General features: G+C 36.5%; 1 protein-coding gene across 43 annotated transcripts in view; it reads right to left on the reverse strand.

Moving 5' to 3' along the window:
- Nrcam (neuronal cell adhesion molecule) overlaps positions 1–23,953 on the reverse strand; it is a 273,474-nt gene that overhangs the window by 157,489 nt on the left and 92,032 nt on the right. The gene's annotated exons all lie outside the window — the stretch shown is intronic.

The raw sequence follows: 23,953 nt of genomic DNA on the forward strand, positions 1-23,953 counted from the left end.
GTGTGCTAAAATGTGTCACGTTTGGCGGGACCTCACTATTGGAGTCTCCACAAATCCTTAAGCAACCTGGTTTTGCTTGAATTTCTAATATTACTTTTCAAGCTTCAGGGTTTTCTGGAAAAAAAACTTCAAGAGAAGAAAGTTTTTAAGACATTTACTAGCTACAATTCAAGTGTTCATCCATTGTATTTTCAATTACAGTTATTTGCTTTCTAAAAACAAACCTAAGAATCTGTTCCACATTTATTTTAAAGTGACAGTGGTGAATAATAGATAGATATATTTCTCTTTTCAGTATAACTTGAGGTCTGCCTAAAATGATGCCTTTTTTCACAAGAGCACAATCAATGCACAACATAATCTCCTTTAAAACATATTGTCAGAGGGATCAACAACAACCATAGCCAGAAGACCTCTAAACCCCAACCAAGTAGAGACATCAGAGAATCCTATTGGGTCCTCCCTTGGCACATCTGGCTCCCTGCTTAATACATCCTAATTAGCTTTGAATTATGCTAATGGAAACTTGAAAAACAGAAAATAATTTTCTGATTTATTTTTCACTCTTTTAAAAGATAAAACAAGCAGAAGGGGAAAGCCTTGAAAGTTATTTCCTCCTGATTACATATCTGCTGCTTCATGTGTACATTATAAGTGGTACCAGTTGATAGAAAACAAAATAATCTGCTGGCCAGTCACTGATACAGCTCATGCTTCTGACAATGTAAAATACGGTAAAGAGTATGATTTATAGTTGTTACCCATTTGGGTATTTTCATTCCTTTGAAGTAAAGAAAAAAAATTTTTTTAAACCCATTTCCATTGGAATATAGAATTTGCCCATATTTTTCAAGTAATATGTTAACATAACCTTTTATTTTCCAAGTTAGCTATTCCCACAGGTATAAAAAAGGCTCACACACCAATTTGAAAGAGGTTGCATTTTAAAGGACAGTGTAAGGACGCCTTAAAATGGTGCTTTAAACTGTGACTGTGCTCTGAACGGTAAGGGCTGAATGGAGGAGAGAGGAGTCCGATTATGCAGCTTGAGTGACCGAGCCTAATCTGAATTATTTCAGCACACTGCTTCACTACCCATTAAATGCTAAATGCTTCTGCAGGCCCATTTCTCGCTCTGGCTCCCACTGTGCTTGATCCTTTGCAAGAATGGTTACCCAGTGGGCTACTCAAAACATTTTCAGTAAATAAAGGTATGGAGTTTACCAGGCTTCTCAAAATCCATCATCAAATCTGTCATTTTATGATAAAAATGGGCAATGTCCCACTAAAACAGAACTATAAGGACTGTTACACAGAAGTTCCCTCCTCAACTACTATTTTACCTTCATGATTTTTATTTTTGTTACTGTTCCATAGGCTTTCTTATTTGTCCAAGGTTACATTCACTGCCATTCACACAGATTCTTTATCTTGCAATAAATTTTTATTAAGAGAGGTCAAAGTCATGGTAGCTATTACTCCTTCCAAAAAAGCAGGTCTGCCCTCAAAAATGTAATTTTGGATATCTCTTTTTAAACTCATCAGGTTATTAACTCTTATTAGCCTGTTCAACACATTCTCAAACAAGTAGTTCTGTTTGGGGGACCAGGAGAGGCAATTATGGCACCAAAATGTATACTCTGCTTTCTCTCTCCTGTATTTTTTCTCAGGTTGTCCAGACCTATCTATCCACTTCCACTTTGTAACTGATTTTCTACATGATATGACATGGTACCATTTTAATAAGTACATAATATTAGATATGTTTTTTTTACATATGTATTTCTTCATTGAAAACTAAACATATCTATCTAAATATTTATTGAAACAAATCAGAAAATTTCAAATTTTTAAAATAGTTTCTATACCAATTTTAAAGTTCTAAATATCATAATTCCAGTGTAGAATATTCACCCTCAGTGCCTCATTTTCTTCATATGTGAGATGAAGATAATATATAACTTTCTTTAGCAAACTTTTATGAGAATTAACGAGTTAATAATCACAAACTGCCTAGAACAATGCCTGGCGCACAGTAGGGGTATGTTAGTAAGTTGTTGTTTTATGGTGCTGGGGATTGATCTCAGGACCTTCTCCATGCTAAACCAAGTGCTCTACCACTGAGCTACACCCACAGCCCTTTTAATTTTTTATTTTGAGACAGAGTCTCACCAAGTTGCTGTTCTGAAACTTGGGATCCTCCTATCTCAGTCTCGTGAATAGCTAGAATTACAGGTGTGTGCCACCACACCAAGCCTAGGGTTTATCTTAAATAAATAAAAATGAATAAAACACCATTCTATGAATGAAACTATGAGCAAATTATTCTTCCAAGCATTCTTCCAGAATGGAAGAGCTCCCTCCTCAACTACTTTACCTTCATGATTTTTATTTTTGTTACTGTTCAATAGGCTTTCTTATTTGTCCAAGGTTATATTCGCTGCCAGTGCTCTGCAATATTTTGTAGGTTCTCCTAGTGCAGAAATCATGAATGCTTATCTTTTGTATTTCTTTACAAGATGTAAAAAGGATATCTGTTAGCTGGTTGAATGAGATAAAGTTTTGCTAAAGTAGCCTATAAACTCAGGCTCATGAATTAACCATGAATTTCCTTCCTCTGCCCTGAAAAGCTATGCTAAACTCTGAAACTCACAGGCATCAAAAGGTGTTTCTCAAAGCTGCAGATCTGCGGAATTGGAGACAAGTTAAATGCCATGTCATTTGGTGAAAAGTGCCATAGGAGTCATCTGTTTCTGTAAATACAGTACGGAGACCCTGCAACCCCACAGATAATTGTGGCACAGCAGACTGGTATCCTACTGCTTTTTCATAATTTACTAATAGGCAAAATGCCAAAATTCTAGAAAAGCATTGTGAAGTTGAGTTGAGAGAGACTGAAAAAAATATGTTTTCGAAATAAATTAGTACATTTTTAAACATTTCAAGAGAACATCAGAGATTGGGTTACTTTCTGATTCTGTGTACCATCAAAATAGCAAAACTGAAATTTGCTTCATTGTGAAAACTCAGAGATAGTTATCCCATATTTAACCCTCAGGTCTTTCTTTACCTTTCTCTCAATCACCATCTCCCTGCCATTCCTGTCCCACCTTATGTAGAGTACATACAGATTTTACAAACCACTGTTTTAAAAAGAGAACTCTGTTATTGGTACAATTAAGAATGATTCTGGGGGAAAAAAAATCATTGCAAATAAAAGTAACCAGAACACAGATGCCTTTAACAAGAGAACTGATGAACTGACAGTGTATTCCTGATATCCCTGTGCCACTTTATACAGAATTCCCTTATGGCTGCTCATGTTTGTATGAAGATAGTATACAACATGAATTTTAATCAAAAATGAATTTTAATCAAAACAAATGGCTAGTAGTATTGCATTTAAAGATTTCTTAGTGAGATTATTTTTATATATATGAAAATTTATCAGACAATTTAAGAATGAAATAGTGACAGTGTAATCATAAGTGAAATCTAAAATGTTGTAACAAGAGGTGGAAGCAAGGAGAGAAAAAGAGGAGGTTGTAAGGAATAAGAAACTTTAGGGATCAAACCACATGAAATTGCTCTTTTGCAGGTAAAAAACCATCAAATTTCAACAATTCATATGGTTCAACCTCACTATTTTTCTGGACTGCTTGGCTCCAGGAACATCCAAATCATTTAACAGAAAAACAGCCAGGGTTCCCATTGCAAATAATTCCATTTTCATCACAGGTTGTAAAACAAGGCTCATTACCATTTCCTGGATGTTTCAGTTGCTATAGCAATGACCTCTCATACAGCCACACATTGAGTGCCTAGGTGATTGTCCTACCTTTTTCATTATATATTTAAGCGCGCGCACACACACACCTTTTTCTGGAATCCATCTCCCTTGAGCATATCCCTTTTCAAGAATATATGACATGTAAATTCTTTCCTTAAGATGACTTTACTTTTGATATTTAAAATCTTATTTAAATAATGCAGAAGTCATTGATTCATAAAAATGAAATAAAGGTTTGATAATTCTACTCTTAACAAAACTCACCAAAATCACTCTAGCTAGAAGGGATCTTTTAAATCAGACATTTCAAATACTTTCTAAACTAAAATCTATCACTTCTTCTTAGAAAAATTCCTAACAAGTTCTCTCTTTTTTTTTTTTATTGTAAACAAATGGGATACATGTTGTTTCTCTGTTTGAACATGGCGTAAAGGAATACCATTTGTGTAATCATAAATTTACATAGGGTAATGCTGTTTGATTCATTCTGTTATTTTTTCCCTTCCCCCCACCCCTCCCACCCCTCTTTTCCCTCTATACAGTCCTTCCTTCCTCCATTCTTGCCCCCCTCCCTAACCCTAACTCTAACCCTAACACTAACCCCTCCCACCCCCCATTATGTGTCATCATCCACTTATTAGCGATATCATTCGTCCTTTGGTTTTTTTGAGATTGGCTTATCTCACTTAGCATGATATTCTCCAGTTTCATCCATTTGCCTACAAATGCCATAATTTTATCATTCTTTATGGCTGAGTAATATTCCATTGTATATATGTATATATATACCACAGTTTCTTTATCCATTCATCAATTGAAGGACATCTAGGTGCAAGTTCTCTTTTATTATAGTTGTAACAATCATTTTTTGTGGAACACATTAAAAACCAGATGCCAACAGGACTCCAATAGCACAAGAAATAAAAGCAAGAATTAATAACTGGGATAGATTCAAACTAAAAAGCTTTCTCTCAGCAAAGGAAACTATCAGCAATGCGAAGAAAGAGCCTACAGAGTGGGAGAAAATCTTTGCCAATCATACTTCAGATAGAGCGCTAATCTCCAGAATCTATAAAGAACTCAAAAAACTCTACACCAAGAATGCAAGTAATCCAGTCGACAAATGGGCTAAGGAAATGAATAGACACTTCACAGAAGAAGATCTACAAGCAATCAACAAATATATGGAAAAATGTTCAACATCTCTAGTAATAAGAGAAATGCAAATCAAAACTACCCTAAGATTCCATCTCACCCCAATTAGAATGGCGATTATCAAGAATACAAGCAACAACAGGTGTTGGCGAGGATGTGGGGAGAAAGGTACACTCATACATTGCTGGTGGGGCTGCAAATTAGTGCAGCCACTCTGGAAAGCAGTATGGAGACTCCTTAGAAAACTTGGAATGGAACCACCATTTGACCCAGCTATCCCACTCCTTGGCCTATACCCAAAGGATTTAAAATCAGCATATTACAGAGATACAGCCACATCAATGTTCATAGCTGCTCAGTTCACAATAGCCAGATTGTGGAACCAACCTAGATGTCCTTCAATTGATGAATGGATAAAGAAAATGTGGTATATATATACAATGGAATATTACTCAGCCATAAAGAATGATAAAATTATGGCATTTGCAGGCAAATGGATGAAACTGGAGAATATCATGCTAAGTGAGATAAGCCAATCTCAAAAAACCAAAGGAAGAATGATATCGCTAATAAGTGGATGAGGACACATAATGTGGGGTGGGAAGAGTTAGTGTTAGGTTTAGAGTTAGGTTTAGGGAGGGGGGCAAGAATGGAGGAAGGAAGGACTGTATAGAGGGAAAAGAGGGGTGGGAGGGGTGGGGGGAAGGGAAAAAAATAACAAAATGAATCAAACAGCATTACCCTATGTAAATTTATGATTACACAAATGGTATGCCTTTACGCCATGTACAAATAGAGAAACAACATGTATCCCATTTGTGTTCAATAATAAAAAAAATAAATAAATTAAAAAAAAAAACCAGATGCCTTTAAATTTTTCTTAATTATGCAAGAATTTTAAGAGTTGGGAAAAATTTTAGGAATCTGATGAAAGATACGCAATCTTAACTGGAGAAAATTCAGAAAGGCTTAAACACCTACTTTCATAGTATAGGAAGTTCAAGAAGTCAGGCTAAGAGTTCCTAAGAGATATTAAGAGTACAAATCTTGCAACCAATTTTACCCTCTCTGCTCCAATTCAACCTATACATAACCCATCTTTCTTTCCTTATACAACATTACAGGCAACAATAAAATTCTTCACAATCTCCCATTTATATTTCATTAGTGTCTTCATGCATGTGTGGATGTGTGGGTGTGTGTATGTGCATGCGTATGTACTTTGTACTTTAAGTAAAGTTGTAATCTTGAGATTTTTAATTTTTGTATCCAACATTGTGTCATAAATATTTTTCATGTTGCTAATAGTATTCTGAATTGTAATTTCAAGTGAACACACATTCCACTGAATGCTGTGCCACAGTTTTTATCATCAGACACCAGGATCTTTTGACAATTTTTCCTTAAAATAGAAGCAGAAATGTGTTGATGCCATCCCAAATTATTTTTTAAATAGTTGCATTGCTATTTCCAGGGCCACCAGAAGTATAAGCTTTCACCCTAACATTTTGCAATACTGCAAATCTTAAAAGTATTTTGGCTAGTTCAATAGATATAAGACATGCTAATCTTCCCAAACACCAAATAGCATCTATTACCCACATGCAAAGCTATTTCAACTGCTTATAGAGTAAATTCTTTGATCCTATTATTCCAAATCCTCTGCACTCCAACCTTGACCTATGAATCCCAATTGATTTGCCACGAAACTTAAACCACTCTGGTGAAACAGGTCTCTAATCCTGGCCCCAACGTGCCTTCTCCATTCCACCTCTGTACAGCGTTTCTAGATGCCACTCTTGGGGCACATCCCTTACTTCTTGCCATGGGTTTAAATCTTTCCCTTCCACCAACACCAAGATCAAGTCCATTTGCACACAGGACCTGGCCATTAAGAACTACAACCCTTCCCTGACACTTTAACATCTAGCACTTACATGACTTTACCTGGATGGCCTTGTTTTATAATTTAGCTTTTAAAAAATAAAAATCTCTCTTCTTCCCAACTTGAATTGCAAACTGTTTCTGCAACTCTCACCCCAAACCCTGCACTTTGTACATAGTAGGTACCTATGAATTGTGAATTGTGAGGCCCATCACTAGTATCTAACAAGATACATGGCTATGCTTTCCTGCATGATTCAGCATATGAACTTGCATGTAATTACAGAAAAGATATTCCTTAAAGTCATAAGCATCTTCACCTTATCACATAATGATTGGCAGGTTGTCACGCCTTGTTCTTCTACATCTTCTGTCTTTCCTTGAATAGTCTTTCTTTTATTGCATCATTTCCACACATTCATCTGTCATTATTTTTCTCTTTGCCCAGAACTGTTCTCTTCCTCAGTTATTACTTTATGTTTCCATTTGTTTTCTAGTTTATATCTACATATTCATAGAGAGGCATGGTGGTAAAGAGTTCTGGGATCCTTCCACACAAGCAGTTAAGAGTCCTGGGTTCAAGTTCTGACTCTCCTCTGAGTTTGTAATCTTAGGCTTTTTGCCTCTTTAAAACTCATTTTCTTCATTTATAAATGTTCACAATAGCAGTAACCTACTTTATAGAGTCTCACGGAAAAATCTTACAATACATGCAAAGCAGTTTCTCATTTATCGGTAAATGCTTAATAGTGTTAACTTCTAATAATTACCATGTATCTCAATGTTTCTATTTATACAACCTTCATTTAAAATTTTTCTCTCTCCCACTCTTATTTTTCTACTATTTAGCATAAAAATTCTCACCACCTTATCTTTTATTTCTTCATAATTTATTGAAAAAGAAAATGGAAAACAAATACAATGCAATTCTACAAAATGATTAATAGAAAAACAAAATTGGAAGCAATTTTATTTAGTCATATCTCCTTCCTCTAAGATTCTCCATTAGTTTTTGCTTTTCAAGTTCATTGTATTCCCTCTCTCTCTCACTCTTCCTCTCTCTCTCTCTTACACACACTCACACACTGTTTTTGTGCCTACAATGCTTACACACTTCCTTGACTCCTTTTTCTTATAACCATGCCTCCCAAAATACAATGCATGTTCTAGTTAGTTTTCTGAAACCAACTTCTGTCAAAGCCAGTGATTTCAAGTATTAAAACATCCAGAGAAGAAACAAGGAAACAAAGCAGTTTCCTTAGACGCCTCTCAGAAAGAATAGGAAAGGTTCTTCTAGATGGAAGAAATAGGTTGAGCAGAGGTGAGGGAGGACAGAATCTGGCTCAAACAGGAAGGAGAGGGGCTCAAAGTTGGTCTTTGCTGCCTGAGATCAGCCTGGAGGTGATGAGCATGAGGTGCTGGCTACCAGACATCCTCCTCCCCACTAGACTTCTTCAGATTATTTTAAAATAAAAATAAACAGTATCCAGCAATCCAGATAAAATGTAATTAATATTTTATATAAGATGAAGAATAAAAAATGAAGAGACAAATTGAGAATGGGGAAGAGTCTACCATTTTGCCTTTGGATATGGTTATGTAATTAAAAGGTGGAATGTACTGAACCATTCTACAGCTCTTGTAGGTATATTTACAGCTAATAAATTATATTCTAATAAAGTTCATCCTCAAAGAACACTATTATGTATTTCCAATTATTATTGACAGTTTATAGAAGAGGGTACTGAGCATCAGAGAAATAACTCGCCTAGAGTCACACTGGAAGAAAATTGTGGAGCTGGAATTTGTTAGTGTACATACCTGGGCACTCTCTCAAACCACAGATATCATCACATCAGAATTTATATTAAGTCTTATGTTGACCACACCATGCAAATCATAACCATAACTGCTGAAAAGCAATAAATGCTTCTGCTAGTGAAGTATGGCCCTTCACAGAATAGATAGGAGGTTCCCCATTTTCCCCCTCATAACCAAGAGAACAAGATAAGAAAGTGGAAACTTCCCCTTCTAATTCCTCACCTGGCTTGTTCATGTCCTGTGAATCTGTTTCACCAGCTCCTTTTGTAAAGTGTTCGCTGCAAAGACAAGGGCTGACTAACTACGAGTAAGGGAAGAGTAATTTTGGAAATGCTCAGAAATCTCAGATTTAACTATTTTGATCTTTCTTCCATTCTTTGGATGCAGAAAGTGTCTAGTACTTATCTCGCACAGAAGCCTCCAAAGATATGGTGACTTCTTTTGTCTTCTTTGAGCTAATTCTAGAGCTGTGAAGTGAAAAATAGTTTTTAGTGACTTTCAGATTTATTTTTTCTTCCAGCTGAAGCACAGAAATCTTACTATTAAACCAACTGCACAGTATCCTTCCATACCTCAAATTACATTCCTGGGAGAGACTACAACTCACACTTAGCACAGATGCATGACTCAACATCTTTCAATTGGCAGTCCCCTGTTTTCCTTTGCCTTTTAATTCATTGTTACTCCTCTTTTTATTTTCCACAAGCAGCAGAAGGCACTACCAATGATGAGAATTAACAAGAAGAAAAGCATATTTTCAATTACCTATCCTTAAATCAAAATACTAATTCTGAAAATGCCCCTCTCCCATTCTATGTAATTTCAAATGACCTTACACACAAATGCAACTCCACAGACCTGTTTTGTTCTGGCCTGTATGAATTGTTAGTGGTCCATGACCTTTGCTTCATTCAAACGGTCTCTCTCTAGTTCAAGGTTTTGTTGACCTTATCTTCTATAGTTAATTACTCATATTTAAAAGGTTGTCTAATACCATCCAACTCATTTACATAACGGAGGCAGGCAAGTCCACAACAGGACCTTAAGCTTCTTCCACCCGCCAAGTGCCCCTTCTCGGCTGTCTAATCCAATTTGATGCTTTTTGTGGTGGAGCGTCTGTTATTCGATATGTTGGCAGCTATTTGTACGTATCAGGAAGAATGGATGCAGTCTTTATTTACAAAAATATAATAATGAAAAGCATAGAAGTCTTTTAAAAGGATGCAAACCAGAAAGATTTGCAGATTTAGGATTAGCTGTAGGAATTAACAGCTAAAACTATTTGTCTTCAAACAACATGGTGAATTTTTTAAAATCCTAGGTATTGACAGAAAGTATATTAAAAGTTAAGTCTGATTTGCCTTTTCCATCCTCAGTGTTGTGCTGGCCAATCACACAGTTTTCTGTCCTTCAAGTGTTCACTAGAAATCTAAACATCTTCTAAAGGACTGAGTATGAGAAACCTTAATTTGAGAAACCTTAATTCTAAGTAGATCTCCTAAACTTAAGCTCTCATCATCTCGATACATCTTTAAAATTTTCTAGAAATAGAAACATTGTAAAAGTAAGGTGAAAAACAAATTTTTAGCTAAAAATGTCCATTTTTCTTAAATAGTTTCAAATAAGTAGTTACAAATGAATAACTATAGTTAAGTGGATTCAATTCTAAGTTAATTTAGAGATAATTTTAGTCTAAATAATTAGATAAGATATAAAATTCTAGAGATCTCCTAATAAGTTATTAATAACAAAAATTATTAATATTTTGTATTTTACTGGAAAGTTAATTAACAATATCTGATATTTTCATAACTCATTGTTTGTTGCTATGAAAAGTCATAGCACACATTGCTCCCCTCAAGTGACTAAGGTTATGACAAATTAACAGTAAAATTCAAGAAACTAATTCTCTTTAGTGCTACTAAATGACATTTCTTTCCATTAAAAACTAATGTTCTAAATATTTAATGAGACAGTTGGATGTAATGAATGGCTGTTACATGGTGGGTTGTTGTGTATATGCAAAAATTTCTTAGTGGAAAGAGCCATTGCAATTATTTAGCTTACATTCTTCATTTTATGGCTAAAAAAAAGCAAAGTATACAAGCACAAAAGTGGGCCCATTACAGGTAATCAGGTCTTAACTTTATTTCTACATGAAAAAAACATCCTAGAAATTAGGACATCATTCTTACTGTCTTTGATTATATGAAGTCAAGGATAAAGCAGAAAGAGAAGGCAAAAAGGAAGACTTATTTCTTACTTTATTTAAATAACAGGATTAGACACAATCCATGGGACTTTCAATGAAAAAAAAAAAAAATTAGCAGGACCTGATGGACAGGGAGGATGATTATGGGCCTCTGATTCTTTATAAAGAAAAAATGGAACAAAGAGAGAAAGCAATGAGAAAACTGGTCATTTTACTATTTATATTATACAGGTTGAGTATCCTTTATCTGAAATGCTTGGGGCCAGAAGTGTTTCAAATTTTGGAACTTTTCACATTTTGGATTACATGCATACACATGAGATATCTTGGGGATGGGACCCAAATCTAAAAAAGGAATTTATTTATGATTTATACATACCTCACGCACAAAGGTAGGATCTAATTTTACACAGTATTTTAAGTGTGCCTTAAAATCTATCACAAGAGGTCAGGAAAGGAATTTTCCAATTATGGTATCATGTTGGTGCTCAAAAAGTTTGGATATTGAAGCATTTTGAATTTTGGATTTTTTGGATGTGGGATGCTCTACCTGTATGTGGACATGAAAGGTGAGTGGAATGAGAGTATGAGGTCTGGATTCCAGGTTCATCAGTGCAATTTGTGAGCACTGTGATACTAGGAGGTTACTTGATCTTTCTTTACCTTAGTGTCCTCAGTCAGTGACATGTTTGATTAGGTAATTATAGATTAAATCTGCCACAAAGTTCTTAAAATCTCATAGAAAGAGTTTTGTCTCAAAATAAAGAAAATCTACCTAAGTATTAAAGTTGTTAAAAAATGACACACATTACTACAAAATAGTGAACTGTATATTTGAATTTGTATAAGAGCAACTGATCCCTGGGATTGGTCTAATTATTCCCAAAGTCTTCTTGAATGCTGATTCATTTGGTCCTTTCTATGAACTAAATGGGTTTCCCCCGAATTTATGTTGAAACACTATTCTCCAATGTGACAGTATTTGGAGGTGAGACCTTTGAGGGTGAAGCCTTCATAACAGGATTAATGCCCTTACAAAAAGAGACCTGAGAGAGATGTTCTCTCTCTCCAGAATGCAACATGAAGGTAGTAATCTACAAGCTAGGAAGAGAGCCCTCACTAAGAATCCCAATGACCAGCATCATCATCTTGAAATTCCTAACCTCCAGAACTGTAAGACATAAATTTATGTTGCTTAAGTCATCAGTCTATGGTATTTTGTTAGATAGCCCAAGAAAACTAAGGCAGTCTCAAAACCTATGCTATATTCTGAAGGTTGTACCAGTTATAAAACTAGAATAAAGGCTTGTGTGTGAGGGAACCCAGGATTCAAAGCTAAAAAAGCAGATAAAGCAGGTCATTCCAATGACTGGGGGCTATAGGAGCCACTGATGGACATTAAACATGAGTAATTCAAACTTTATTTAGAAAGATGTCCCTGATAGCAGTGTGGAGAACAGGATAGATTTGAGAAGTTGCTAGGAGACTAGCTGTGTTAAGTTCAGGTGAGAAATTATGCAGGCTTGAAGTAAGGCAATGGGGGTAGAGAGGCTGTGGGATTTGCTTAAGAACAGTGTCAATACGACCTTAGGAGGAATAGAAGGAATTTATACCCATCAGATCCAATCTCTTTATTTTACGGATGAAGAAACTAAGGGCTAGACAGATTAATTTACTTGCTTAAGAACCTAAATTTAACAAGTGGCAGAACTAAGACTAAGATTATTGAAGTTTTCTGACCTCATGTGCTCTTTTGTTATCCCAACTTTTTTCTTACTCTTTAAAATGTCTTTTTCTGTAAAGGAGATAAGTTATCCAGCATAAGTTTTCCTCATTATTGAACACATCTGTATAAGCTAAATATTTTATCATCATATACTAATTCCTATTTCTACTCACTGTGTGGCCAATGCTGGTTAACTCCATTAGAGTGATTTTTTAAAAGATAATAATACATGAACTTATTTTGAGACTTAAACATTCTTTCCTCCCATTTCCTACTCGGTTGCAAATAGAAGACCAAAAATGCCTGGTTTGATATCATCTCGTATGGTGATGATGTCTCTCTGGCTAGTACACTACATGAGATTTAGAGAGATTAAGTGACAGAGACTAGAACAGATGTACAGACCAGTACTCTAACGTGGACAATTTGCTACCCAAGCCAGTAACCAGTAACCACATGTAACCACTAAACTCTTGAAGTGCCGCTAGTTCATATTGAAATGTGCTTATAAGTACACATCTGTTGGATTTTTTTGATTTAGTAAGAAAGATTCTTTCTTTCCTCACATTCTTTCACATTCTTGGGAGATCTCATTAGTCATTTATTATTTATTACATGTTGAAATAAATTTTAGATTTACTAGGATATATAAAATATTAAAATTAATTTCTCATTTTTACTTTTTTTAATTGGCTATTAGAAAAGTTAAACTAGTATACATGCAGCTCATATTATATTTATATTGGACAGTGCTACTCTAGAAATTTACAATGTATTTTGGGGAAGCAAAGTATTCATTTATAAATAACATCGTAACTATCAGGTAGGTAGTATAAGAAGCTAAGGAGATAATTTCTATGGCGGCTAGTCAGGAATCCAGTCTCCAATATCTCAAAGGTTGAGAAAATCTCAATAAAATAAAATCCTGGCTTCCATCTCAAATTTTAGAATGAGAACCATCTCCTGAGGATTTGATTCAAAAGCACCTTTTAAGGACATATATTCCTCAACTAGTCTTCAGTCCTGAAGTTCATGACTTGAAATAGTTTTTCCTCAGTCAGCAGGATACAGAATATGACTAACGAGGGGCTCCTTTAAACCAGAGACTTTTTCTTTAAGGACAGAGCCCAGTAGAAAGCTCTGAGCTGCTTCAAAAAAATGTGAGGAATGTCCTGAGGCTGGGTAAACCAAACGCTGTCCTTGGTGCTGAGACCTCTTCTTTGGTTGAGCTCACTGTTTTCTGTGTCTGTGATTTGAACCTTTCCACCTGGGCCCTCTCCTGACTTTCTGAGTCCTGATACTCTCTCTGTGCATACCTCAATGACCACACTCATACTCCAGCTAGGGCATTTTTAAATATTCTTCTTTCCTATCAGATTGGATTCCTTGAGGATGGGAACAGCATTTTATATGCATCTGTATTCCCCATGAAGAGCGGCTGCTATGCAGTATGCACTCAGTGAATGAACAAATAAATGCCTAGCCAAAACTTGTAACTTCAATACGTCATGACCTGGTATATCTCCTGCTGGACTGTACCAAGCAAAAAGTAGGATTTGATAAGAAGATAGATGTGAGGTGCAACTTTGTTGTAGGCAGAGATGGCATAGAAGGTGGGGGGGAAAGGGAGAGAGAAAAAAAATATGTGTATAGGGAAGCTCCAGAGGAGACAAGCAACAACTCAGAGAGGTACCCACAAGATATGGTCAGAGTGACAGCTGTTAGGCTGAGACTGGAGGCTGTGAGGAAGATACGGGAAATAAGCCTTACCTGGCAATAAGGAAAGCGGTTTAACAATCACTCTCTTTGGCTGGGAACAAGAACTTTAGAAAGATTTTTTTAGAGGGCTGATGGATAAAGGGAGTACTTTAGGGAATAGTGCATTGTGGGTGAAGAGACTCAAAGACAACAATAGCATTTAAAAAGATACTGGGGTAGTGAATGAGGGAGGAAGGCTCCTTTTTTTCAGGTATTGGGATGGAACCCAAGAGTGCTCTACCACTGAGTTGCAATCTCAGCCCTTTTAATTTTATTTTGAGACAAGGTCTTTCTAAGTTGCCCAGATCAGCTTTGACCTTGTAATCCTCCTGCCTCAGCCTCCCAAGTAGCTGGGACTATAGGTGTGCACCACTGCATCCTGATAAAGATTACTTTTGACTACAGTTTGGGATAGAGTTTGTAAAAATTAAAATTGGGAGAAAAGGTTTTTAGGGGCAACCAAGGAATGTGTGAGCTAATAAAATGGGAGGAATATACTCTTCTAAATAGGATTTGGAAAAGTCTATTATATGATGGGTTGTGTGCAGACTTAAGTCTCTATGTGCAGAAACCTAAGTATAACTTACATTATTTTGCAGGGATTTCACAAGGAGTCTGTAAAGCACACTGGCCTGCCAGGTTTTAACGTGTGTGTGTCAGGTTTGTGTTGCTGTGAAAAAATGCTGGAGAAAAACAACTTTTAAGAAGGAAAGATTATTTTTGCTCACAGTTTCAGAGATTTCAATCCATGGTCACTTAGCCCCATTGCTTTGGGTCTGTGGTAAGGCAAAAACATCATGGTGGGAAAGTGTGTGTCATAGAGCACAGCTACTCACCTCAGAGCAGATGGGAAGCAGAAAGATAGAGGGAGGGACCAGGGTCCCAATATACCCATGCCTGATGACCTAACTTCCTCCAACTAAGCCCCACCTCCTAAATGTTCTATCAACTCAAGGTAGCACCATCATCTGGGGCCAAGCCTTCAACACATGAGACTTTGGGGACAGATTCAAACTGTAACAAGTTGGTTACAATCTAGGCTTATTATTGCTCTGAACCTTTTGGCTCTTTTAACTTTTTGCATATTTAATTTATTATCCTTGTTATTACCTTTTAAATTTGTACTATTAGCACTAAACTTATTCTAAGTCAATTATCCTATCTACTTTTAGCTCTTATTTGCATTATATAGTTGTCCCTTGGTATCTGTAGAGAATTGATTCCAGGACCTCTACAGATAAACCTAAGGACACTCAGGTCCTTTAAATAAGCTGGCGATAGTATTTGCCTATAATTTATGCACATTCTCTTATATACTTTAAATAATCTCTAGATTACTTACAATACCCAATACAACATAACTGCTGTGTAACACATAAATGCTGTGTTATTTAGAAAATGAGGGGTGGAAATGTCTGCTTTTATTTATTTGGTACAGATCCCTGGACACTCATCCCTCCTGGCACACTGATGGCTTCCTATCACAAGTATCTGTGACTCTGCCTATATGGAGTTACCCTGGAGTGCTGGCCTATATGTGGGGAAGGTCTGAAGAACTGGCAGTTGACACATTAGCTGATCTCAGCCAGTGCAGATGACAGTAGGTAGATAAATAACCCAGTGCCTTATGTAACACTTGGGTGGGGCAACACTGAGACAAGTTCTAAACTACTTCACAAAGATCAGCGTGGGACTGAGCTCCAGTTGCCCACAATGGGTACCTGCTCATCATCACACCCTAATTGGCTTTATCCCTTTCCTGTCTCATACTCACTCCTCTGTTGGTGCTTCCCAGGTACAGCTTTTCAACTACTTGCACTCAAATTTCAGAATATTTTGGAGGTAAACCAACTTACTGTTTTCTTTTTTCTTTCCCTCCCTCCTTCCTCCTTTCCTTTAATCCCTCCCTGCATCCTTCCTCCCTGTCTCCCCCTCTCCCTCCTTTCTTTCCTTCCTATCTTTATTCCACAATTTAATATCTTTAAAATTAGAATCACCTTCAAGCAGAAAGCTTGTCATAGTTTAGTTTGTAGCATCTTTCTTTTCCTGATGTTACACAAGAAAAATTGCTTAATGATTGGGACTCCTGATAGGCTATATATTGCATACAGAAGCTAGTCTGTTTTGTTCTTTGTTCTCCAGGGATACAGCAGTACACTACACAGTGCGTAGCATAGAATAAATGCTTTATAAATACACTTGGTCATGTGTGGAATTGAGGGGACAGTATTGTCTCCCTTCAAGAGCCAAAACTCACTCCTCAACAAAAAGGGACACTGAGGTCTCTTATAGAATATTTTCATCATTGGACAGTAGGGGACCAAAAGGCAACATTGGTGGGTGCAAGAAGCAACAGCACTTGGATTGATTGGATCAGGGCTTTCTCCACTGAGCACAGAATTTTGTATCAGCTTTGGAATTTGGAGTATCTAATACATCATATTTGTTTCACTTTATTTTTGGCAGCTCAGTGGGAGGGATGAATCCATTCGGATTCATGAAGACATACGGGTCTTACTGCTAATAATGACAGACTCAAATAATTAACTAAAGATTTCTTGAGATGAAATGGTAATTGCAACTCAAGATTGTAAAGCAGGTCATACTAGCTAGCTATGTTTTTGTTTTTTAATAAGTTAGAAGGATATTTTTGGAACAAAATGTAATATAAATTTAACAAAAGAAAATATTTGTCTTTTTATATTTCAGTGCAAACAATACAGTGCACTCATGTAGGCTGTACAGACCCATTAGTCATTCACAGAGAGGCTACTAAAAGATGCTCTCACAGAAAGTGGAGACAGCTGTGCCATTGCCCTGAGAGTGCCTTAGGGCCTCAGGGATCCCTCTCAAAGCAAAGTAGAGATTAGAAGACCACTCACTCCCTGGCTGCAAAGTCATTAGAGTTTGAGAAGCACTAATAATAGCACCACTATTATATGAACTATTACTTTTCTTTGTAAAAATGAGCTGTTCTTTAAGAATTTACCTGAGATTATTTATTTCCGAATAAGCATCAAAAGTTTACAAATCTAGGCTGCCAAAACGTCAAAGTTGTCAATTTTGCTAACTTTGGGATGGAAGATGTTGCATTCTATTGTCAAACCCCTAAAGTCCACCAGTCCATTAAAACAATGAGAATCACAATGTTAAGAGCATCTTAATTACTTAATTTCTGGTGAGTGGCATACATACAAATTTTATGCATAACTAATCAAAGAGCTATTGAACAGTGTTCTGTGCTAAAGTCATAGAGAATTTCCTTCAAAGGAGACACTTGGTTGGCTGACACTGAACAAAACTGCTAATGAAAGTAAAAATGGAATATCAGATTTGCTTGGATGTCAAGCAGCTCTGACTGGGATACACATCTTTCTATTTACAGTCCTATGGAGGAATTAGATTTTTTCACATGACATTTTTGGAGCTGCTATAACTATCCACAAATAGAATTATTTGCATGTATCTTGTAAAATTTTTACTGACAATGTTTCATTTGACAAATACCTACAGAATAATGATAGTTAATTTTTATTAAACATCAACTTTGGTTCCCTCTTGGGAAAAAAAATCTGTTTCTTTCCTAAACATTCTGATTTCAGTCAAGAGCAATTACTCAGTTGTTCAAATCATAAAACTAAGGGTAATCCTGAATTGCTTTCTTTCCCCAAACCATTTCTCTACTGTAGCTATAAACTGCTATACAATGTAAATTTTTAAAAGCCTAAACATTCACCCATATATTAGTGAATGCCATTGATTACATTTCCAAAATATGTCCCAAATTCATCCACTTTTTTCGAGACCCAGTGTTACAAGCCACCATTGTCTCTTGCCTTGAAAACTGTAACAACCTCCTAGCAGCTCCCACAGTTTCTTGTTGGTGTTGGCCAGCCACAGTCTCTTTAACATATAAACCAGTTCATGCTACTCCCACTGTGGAAATCTATCACTGATTTACCATTTTCTTCCATATGATTTATCATCTGCCCCTTACTACTATACTGTGAACTTGATAAAAACAAGGACTTCCTTCTTATTTTCTGCTATATCCTCAGTTCTTAAGACACATGGCAGGTGTGCAACAATTATTTATTGAAAGATTGAATGGATGGATGAATAAACAAGTTCTTCACCATGTGCTAGGCACTGTGCAAAGCACTTCACTTGCAAGATAGCTTTTCATCTCCAGCAACCACATGACTTAGGGATTAGGGTAATTATCTCCTTTGTGCAGAGGCAAGCTAGGTTCATACACTAGGAAGTGGCAGGGTTGTAAAAACCAGTAAGTAGAAGCACTTCACATAACCCCATTTCTCATGTGTGATGTTGGATTGGTCACTTAATATATTTAGATTTCAGTCTCCTCCCCAGAGGAAAAAGTACCATGTACTTATGCTTCCCAAAGTTTTATATAAAGCAGAGAATTCTGAAATAGAATTATCAAGTCACAAGTTATTAAAGGCAGTATTAAAATCTAGTTCCTAATTTCAGTATTGATGAATGAAATATCCAACATAAAAAATATATAAATAGGTAAACATATATATGTTCGTGCATATATAGACATATACATAGTTAGATTTACAAGGGATATATAAGTGGTTCAACAATAGAAAATATATTAAAGCAATTCACCATGCCAAAGGATAAAAAAGAGAAAAACTATACACTCATTTCATTAAGTTCAGAAAATATTCAATAACATTCAATATTTATTCAAGGTAAAGCTTTCAGAAAACTAGAAATAGAAGAAAACTTCCTTAATGAATAAGAAAAATTTATCAAAAACCTATGGTAAGCATCACAGCTTATGGTGACATTTTAAAAGTACTGCCTTTAAAATTGAGAACTGAAGGATGCCCCTTATTACCACTTACATGCGACAGAATACTGGAGATTCTAATCAAAAAGGTCAAGTAAGAAACAGGAATTAAATATAGAAATAATGAAACTTAAAGTCACAATCAGTAGCATTTACAGAAATATGATTAGCTACAAAGAAAACTCAAACACGTATAGACATATTGACAGAATTTATAGAGATTTCAGCAATTTTGTTGGATACAAAAACATTGTAAACAGCAATCTCATTTTTTAGAATAACAATCTATTAATTTAAAAATATAAATTAAGTAGCATAACACAATATACAAAATACCTAGGAATAAGTATAATAAAAGATGCACAAAACCATTGTGTAGAAAATTAGAACTTTATTGGAGAGTTTTAAGGCTCATTGATAGAAAATCTTGTAATAAAGATATGAGTTTTCTCCCAATTAATCTATAAATTCAGCACAATTCCAAACATTGTAATTTGTCCACGAAAATTGACAAGTTGATTCTAAATACATTTCTAAATACATGTTAAAGAGCAAACATGCATCTCTCAATGTGCAAATATCATGCAAATATAAAGAAAAGATTCAGAAGAACGGATACAGAATTGAGAATTGTTATCTCTGTGGAGGAGCATGCATTTGAAGAGGATGAGGGAAACAGTTTTAAATTTTTTAAAAATAATGAGAACATATTTACATATTACCTGATTAATGGACTATGAAGAGAAAAAATTATATATATCCCCTTTTCTCAAATGGCTCAACACTTACATGTTACACGGCTATGGTCTATGAATCTGTTTAGCCAGGAACTAAAGAAAGATTAATTGTTGTTTTAAAAAACAATCATTTCAGCAAGTCAACGTACAGCTATGGTGACCAAAGAGGAGCCAGAGGGATTGACTAGAGTGCTTTATAAACCCCAAGCACGAAAAATTGAATTGAAGCTCCTTAAAGGCTGAAGGTTCACAAGTCAGGAAAAGATCTAAAACTCCTGAGAGCACTCAGCTATATGGCAGACATACTATTTTCCTGAGTCATCAGTACAGTCAGAAAATAAGCTATCAACTGAATGTCTGTGTCCCCCAAATTTATGTGCTAAAACATTAATCCCTAGTGTGGTGGTATTTGGAGATGGGGCCCTTAGGAGGTATTAGGTCATGAGGGTGGAGCCCTCAGAATGGTATTAGTGCCCATATAAGAAAAGGCACAAGAGGGCTGGGAGTCCTTTGTCTCTGTTCTCTACCATGTGAGAAAACCAGGAAGGCACAGTTCACCAGATACCTAATCTGATGGCACCCTGATCTTGAATTTCCCAGCCTCCAGAATCAGAAGAAATAAAATGTTTGGTGTTTAAGCCGGTCAGTCTAGGGTATTCTGTTATAGCAACCAAAACTGACAAAATATGATGGCAGGAAAAAGAAAGGGAAAGAGTCTTAGTGGAGAGCTTTATTTTGTAAACAACTTTGTAGGTATGAGGTGTATACGTTCTGTTTTTTTAATTATTTTTGTGTATGTTTTAATTTGTTTTTTGTTTGTTTGTTTGTTTTTTGTTTTTTTGTTTTTTTCTGTACTGGGGATTGAACCACTGAGCTATATCCCCAGGCCTTTTTATTTTTTGTTTTGAGATAGGGTCTTGCTAAGTGGTCCAGGCTGGCCTTGAACTTGAGATCCTCTTGACTCAGCCTCCTGAGCTGCTGAGATTACAAACTGGCTTTTTTGTTTAAGGCTTTTTTTCAAATTTTCATTGTTCCTGAATCACTTCAAAACACAATGGTATTAGAAAGTATTCTTTGGCTAAGTAAATATGACAGGAGACAGGAGGCCCTTGTTTTTTACTTGGCTCTGGCATTGGGACCCACAACCCCAGTGGGTAAGTGAAATTGAGTTACCCTGACCAAAGTTCCACATCACCAAAAGGTAACTAAGTTTAAACTGGCCTTCCAAGAAGTCAAGAGAGATAACAACTAGGCTTCCAAAACAGCCCAGTTTTAATTGACATGATAATGAAGTTCCCTATGCTTTAAACCTCACAAAAAAAGTAATCTAAATTAATCTGTTATTAACAAATGTAATTTTTGTATTATCTCCATCCCTACCTTAAAAGGAAAGTAATTTTGAAATGACCAGTATACTTTTTGTTCTTTGTTTCAGCATTTCTTTTCCACCTTCCATTCTGTGTCTATAAAACTAACCCCTTCTGCATCAGAACCTCTTCTGCGTCACTCCATCACTTACTCTCCTTTGTGGGATAAAGAGTTCCTGATTCTAGAATCACACACACACACACACACACACACACACACACACAAAGCCAATCAAGCTACTAGAATTTGTTGCAGTTATGTTTTTGATCTTTCATTAGGTGGTGTTATGGTTTAAATGTGAGGTTTCCTCCAAAACCCATATGTGAGACAATGCAAGAGGATTTAGAGGTAAAACTATTAGGTTATGAGAACCTTAACTTAATCAGTGGATTAATAGGGATTAACTGGGTGGCAACTATAGGTGGGTAGGGTGGGTAGGGGTGGTTAAAGGAGGTGGGTTGCTGAGGGCAGCCATAGGGAGGGGAGACTCTCTCTCTCTCTCTCTCTCTCTCTCTCTCTCTCTCTCTCACACACACACACACACACACACACACACACATACACACACACACACACTTTCTCTCTTTCTCTCTGCATCTCCAGCTGGTTTCCTCTGTTGCACACCTCAGATCAAGAGGAATGGAGTCAGTAGTCTATGGACTGAAACCTCTGAAACTGTGAGCCCCAAAATAAGCTTTTCCTCCCTAAAATTGTTCTTGTTAAATCTTTTGGTCACAGCTGTGAAAAAAAACTGAATAAAACAGGTGGAAACAACATTTTAGCAAAATGGAAACTCTTCTCTCTTCATTTAGATATAGAAATTCCTGTTTATAGTCTCCATATGGGGGAAATTATGAGGTGGGAGGCTCATTTCTCTTTCTCGGTCTCCTACCTTCAGGAAGTGTGTACCTCTTCTGTTGATTAAATCAGACCTAAATATTCTGACCAAAACAGTTCTGAGATTTTGAACAGAATATTCAAATTTACAGGGTAGGCTTTCCCCTCTTTCTGCCGAGGTGTCCTAATTGAAAAGGAAGAATGAAGCTGGAGGCTGCTGCCTAGGCTCTGGAGGCCTCCCGTCGGCCTTAAAGAACAGAGCATGGAGAAGGGTGGGGAAGCCCTCTCATCACGCTATCTGGCTTGTCCTGACAGACTATAAAATCTCAGAAAGAATCTCCTGAACAGAACTTCAACAAACCAGTACTGAAAACCCAAATATTACCCTCCGCCACCCACTACCAGCAAGAAAAATGGTCTTTGGCTATATTTTCCTTTGAAGGCTTTAGAAGTTTCCTGCCAGATTTTATTTGTAAAAGTTTTTTCTTAAAAAAAAAAAAAAAAAAAAAATGGGGTGAGAGGAGATGTTGGCTTTAGTTTGGGAAGCTTTGCCAATGTCAGATGACTTGTAATCAGCATCACACGCAGCACCATGCCCCGAGATGCATGGGGTGTTCCTAAAAGCTTGCCTCTCATGAGCTGAGCCAGGCTTCCATGTTCCCTGACTGCTTAACTGCTAATGCTGGTCTGTTTCTGCTTCAGTTGATGCCCTCAACACCCTAAGTTGTTCCCTCCTGTCAAGGAGAGTTTGTTTACTCTATTAGCAAAACACTGAGTACAGCCTCTGGGCACATCAATGTGCCAGATGCCTTTGTTGGGAATTCTGCCTGAGGACAAAGTCTAAAGGCACTGCCAGATGAGGACATCACAAAACCCCCAACAGGAAGAGGGCTATAATAAGGGAAATGACTGAAAACCTGTGAAAGACTGTTTAAAAATCATTATGGGATCTGTCATGTTTTTCAGATAGGCCTAGATACGTTTATAAGCTCAGCACTCGGCTGACAGCCACCAAAGTTATACTCATCTGTAAGCATATTTGGTCTAGTTCATTACACCTTTCATTCCAGTCTTATAAAGTAGGATGTAGAATGTACTAGAGGTTTTGGAAGATGCTGAGATGTTGTCCTTCTCCAATATTCCCTACTGCCCCGTACCCTCCAACTTATCTGGCTAACCATCCACTTATTTAATGAATGCTTATCCAGGTCCTGTGGGTGACGGAAATGAAGCAGCTATAACTCCTGCCTTTAGTGGAACTTACAGGCTGAAGTGAGAATAGGATGTTCATAACCAGTGCTTGTTCTGTTGTAAACATTCTATAAACACAGCAACATAAATAATTATAGTAAAACCCATGGAAAGTCGGGATTGCTATAAGAGAACCACACCATGCTACCAGGACAGGTGTTTAGAAAAGGGGGATGCCTCTGATATGAAATTTGAATAAGGATCTTTTTGACAAATGGTGGCTGGCAATGGAAGATGACAAAACGTCCCTAGGGGAAAGTGAGAACAAAGAGAGAGAATTGGAAAAACATGCAGCTGTGTGAAAAAGAGAGGATTTAATTTTGCTGGGATATAGGGGATAAAAGGGAAGCAAGACAAACTTGAAAAGGCATGTAGGTGTTTTCAAAGTCCATGAAGGTTAAGGAGGTTAAGCTGAGGGCAATGGTTAGCCACCAAATTTTTAATTTTATTTTTCACTTAAAAAAAAAATTGAGCTATAGTTCCACACAGAGAAATTCACAGATCTTCAGTGTCCAGCTTGATGAGTTGTGGCAAATGTCTATACCCATGTAACTCTAATCAAAATATAGACATTTGCATTACCCCTCCT

Source organism: Sciurus carolinensis, chromosome 8 (assembly GCF_902686445.1).
Source record: "Sciurus carolinensis chromosome 8, mSciCar1.2, whole genome shotgun sequence".
Lineage (NCBI taxonomy): Eukaryota > Metazoa > Chordata > Mammalia > Rodentia > Sciuridae > Sciurus > Sciurus carolinensis.